The following is a 4738-nucleotide window of genomic DNA, read 5'->3' as shown; positions in this document are numbered from 1 at the left end:
ATCCAGAGTACGGATCCTCTTTCTCTGAAGCCATGCCTTTGTAGTTTTGCTGGAATGCTTTGGGTCATTGTCTTGTTGCATAATCCATTTTCGTCCCAGCTTCAACTCCCTGACTGACGGCAGGAGATTCTGGTCAAGAATTTGTTGATATGCCGGAGAATTCATGGTTCCTTGGATAATATGGAGTCGTCCAGGTCCAGAAGCAGAAAAGCAGCCCCAGACCTTCACATTTGCACCACCATGCTTCACTGTTGGGAGGAGGTTCTTTTCTTCATATGCAGTGTTGGCTTTTCTCCAAACTTGTTGGTTTTGATTGTGACCAAATAATTCTATTTTGGACTCGTCTGTTCAGAGAATGGACTTCCAGAAGGCCTCTGGTTTGTCCAAGTGCTCTCTGGCAAAGTTGAAATGGGCAGCTTTGTTCTTTTTTGAGAGCAGAGGCTTCCTTCTAGCAACCCTCCCATGAATGTCATGGCTATTCAATTTTCATCTGATTGTAGATGCATGCACATTTGTCCCAGATGCTATCAGAGAGGTCTGCAACTCTCTAGAGGTGATGTGTGGGTTGGCCTTTACCTGATTTATTATTTTTCTGGTGCTTCTGGGTGATAGTTTTGGTGGGCGTCCACTTCTAGGCAGAGTTGCTGTCATGCTGAAGTCCCTCCATTTGTAAATTATATGTCTTACCGTGGCTGGATGGAGCTGGAATCTTTTGGAGATGGTCTTATAGCCCTCCCCAGACTGATGGGCTGTCACTACCCTCTTCTTCATGTCCTCAGATATCTCCTTTGCTCTCGGCATTGTTGATTTGTATGGGACCACAGTGGTTTGGTTGGTTTCCTCTCTCTTTTAATTAGTGCAGGCCAAACCCTTTCCCACGGATGTCTCATTTCATTTGTCTGCTTAAATGATTAATTAAGCACCCAAATGTGTTTCACCACAGTCTGTTACCTGCTTGACTTAACCAATGCAGCTGGGGTTCAATTACTTTTGCACATACACTAATTCCATGTTTCATGTAGTTTTTGGGCTACTTAAACAAGTCCCACTAAACAAGTACATGCAACTGATAAACATATATCTGACATAAAAACTGGTGATGATAGAATAAGAAAACCATGGTAAAACAACAGAAACATCTAAACTGCTCAAGGGGTTCACATACTTTCAAGCAGCACTGTATATATATATACACATATATATATGTGTATATATATTTACAGGCCTACTGTAACAACAGGTGAGTGCTGCTGAGCATTTTCTAATTGTGTGCACGCTATAAGTTGGATATGAGTGACTATGTATATTTCATAGTTTTCAGTTTATCATGAAATCAGTTCATGTGCACACTAAATATTTTAAAAGGGTACATGGAAATTGCAGCCCTAACACTATAAAATAAACAAATTGACATTTCCCTTTTAACAGACTTTATGGTTCCCCGTGCGCTTCAGTTGTGTGCGCTCGTGCGTGAAAGACAAATACCCTGCATAAGCCTGCGTGTGGGATGTAGTACAAAGTGGTTCGAGAGTGATTTGATGTGCTGTGTTGTTTGGCTTCATGGCAAGCGTGTCACTATTGTGTCTTCTGTTACTGTATGTGATGCGTAACACATCGCGCAATAGTTGGACTGTGTACTGACATCAATTAAAAAATGTCCCCCTCTCCCAGCGCAAATGTCAAACCCCGCCTCTGGCTAAAGGATGATGAAACCGCCAGTTTTATCACCTCTCTGTCAACCCCATCATTTTGAAAAATGCAGTGAAATTTGCATGGCGAGAGTGGGGGGGGAGGGGGGGTTGCTTGCCCTCCATAAATGACTGTGTGACAAACAAACGAGGCTCGCCACCACCCAGGCTTCTGCAGCACAGAAACGGGGACAAAGCTGCTATTCAAAGGGGCTCAATAGCCACTTTATTGTGTTTGCTGTTTAACAGCAGAGATTAAAATCAGCAAAAATAACACGACGCCCGCATAGTCTTCAAATAGGTGGGAGCTTCCATATAGCTGCGGTTCTCCTTTTTCCTCCCCCTCCCTCCTTCCTGAGTGTGCGGACGTGATTTAATTGTTGGTCTGCGCACACCCCGCCGCAGACCGGCAGGCTGTTGAAAGGGGACGGTGACAATCTCAAATCTGTTGATGCAGAAATGAAGTAGAACGATGAGGAACATCCAGTGGCATTCACCCATTTCTGGCTTTTAACCCCCCAGAAAAAGAGCAAGCGTCCCTGTAATGTCACCCTAGAGCGCCTGTTTGGTCACATTTCAATAACCGTAGGTGAGTGCTATGGGAAATGCTGGTTTTGTTCATTAGTTCTGATATTTTTTCCCTGAAGGTTCTCGCACAATGTTCATCATGGTTATGTAAAATACGTGTAAGGACATCCTCTAATGGTGACTGTTATGACCCCGACCCCTCAAAACAAGGCCTTGGGAACATTCACTGAAGGTTCCTGTTTGGTTATTTTTAGAAAACCTTTATCGAACCCTCTAATAACATTCACATGGCCCCCATTTTACAATGATATTAAGATGTGGCTTTTTTTCTTATTTTTATGCTGAAAGCTGAGCTTGAATTTGAGAAACAATGTTATTACACCGAATGTTTTTGAGTCAATGTATATTCAGCTTGTAAAGAGGAAGAAAAATATATATATATATATATATATATGTATGTGTGTGTGTGTGTGTGTGTGTGTGTGTGTGTGTGTGTGTGTGTGTGTGTGTGTGTGTGTATGTATGTATGTATGTATGCATATGTATGTATGTGTATATATATGTGTGTATATATATACATATATACATATATATACATATATATACATATATATATATATATATATATATATATATATATATATATATATATATATATATATATATATCGAGGGGGTTTCGGGGGGGGTTCTGTCAATGGTGCTGATAAAAGTGCTCAACAAATGAGCGGAATATCAATATAGATGTAGGAAGAAAAAAAACGTTTAATACATAGTACGGGCTTGTTTCGTCAGCTGCTAATGATTCAACAAAGAAAACACACAATATTTGCCCCGCGTCACGCTCCTAATTTCGGTGGACAGCAACCAATCAGAGGAGAAAACATTTGAGCTACTACAACCAATGGGGTAGGTAGTTAATATATCCTCTTTTGTGACAATAAATAAAAATGTATTGAGAAAAGTGAATATTTGTGCTGTCAAATGTCGCTATGACCTTGAAATTCTGTCACCTAGGTTATTAAACATGTAAGCACAACTACAGAGCAAGATCACACTCTTTCTGATTGCACAAACTGATCGCACCAATCTGCAGTCTTTGTATGGATAACATACTTAGGACCTGCAACTTAGCTAAGAGAGAGGAGATAGCATTCCTTGACTTCAATACCTTTGCTTGATCTGTGCCCGTGTAAGGGAATGGATAGCATTTAAGTCATATTAGATCAATTATGAAGATACAGATCTACTGTGTGCCAACTTGACCAAATAACCATATTTTTGATTGATTTTACACCTATTGCTACTCTAAAAATTCATAAAAAACAGACATTTTGGGGCCATTTAAAAGAAGAAATCCCCCAAGACCCCCCTAGTAAAGGCTTAGCCCCCCTATCCACAAATCTCTAGTGACGCCCCTGGCCTGACCCATTCTTTTGATCTTGATTACTGTCCAATCAGAATGAAATAAAGTTGTTTCCAAGAAAATTAAGTCGGGTAATTGATTGTTTTATAGGTGAGATGGCTGTACAGAGAAAAAGCAGCCACAATAAAAAAAATCCTGCTAATAAGTAGCTTTTTCTAAAAAGCTAAACAAAGTGAAGAAGGCATTCCACAGTTGGGATGTAGAGCTAGCTAGTAGTAACAATAGCTTGGAAGTGTCTACCGTCGGTTGTAGCAATGGTTGCAGCAATGCATAGCTAGATTTTGAGGGCATGATCACAGAGTTTGCAATGAAAAAGTCGAGAGAGAATAACCTGTATAGGTAAGAACCATTTGATTATGCCGTCTGTGGATTGAGCAGTATTATTTGTTGTGATTGTGTGTTGCTGTATATTTTGTGGATGAGTTTATTTGATATGCTGCTTGCATAACATGTGTATTGCTTCACTGTGGTGTGACGCTGCTATAGTGTGTTGGGAGTTGGTTTATCAAGTTTATTATATGTTGTTCTATGTGAAGTTGCCTAGCTTACTTAGTGAGCCATATTTTGAAACCTGCATTCAGCTGTGCTGTGTGATTACCCTAGGATGGCATTGTTGCAAGCCTAATCCTAGTCAGTCACAATATTATGCATCAGTAATAAATGGTGTGCTGTCTGCTTGGGTGGTTTTCAGTGAACACAGATATGGCCATAGTCTAGATCAGTGTTAGTCTTTACGCGGCTCTTTGTTTTGCCCCTTATATAGATCCACTGATAACAACAAGAACATAGCTATAACTTACTTCTATAGGTTCCGTTTGCATCCTGTTTTAGCACGTTGAAATTAATTATCCAGCAGATGGCTGCATACTGAAGATACGGCAAAGAACGTAGGCTACGTAACAATGTGGGATCATGGGTAGACGTATAGCCTATGTGTGTAGATTTGTATTTGCGAAACATTTTTTTCATGTTGATAATGCCTATGTATTACATGCATACATAAGATGGGTTCCACTCCCAGCCTTACAAACTCACAAACAAGTATTACATATTTTAATAATGCAATGTAATTATTAATTGAGAATAAAAAGAGATGG

Source organism: Lampris incognitus, chromosome 12 (assembly GCF_029633865.1).
Source record: "Lampris incognitus isolate fLamInc1 chromosome 12, fLamInc1.hap2, whole genome shotgun sequence".
Classification (NCBI taxonomy): Eukaryota; Metazoa; Chordata; class Actinopteri; order Lampriformes; family Lampridae; genus Lampris; species Lampris incognitus.
The sequence above is the reverse complement of the archived record's forward strand: the minus strand, read 5'-3'. Positions refer to the sequence as shown.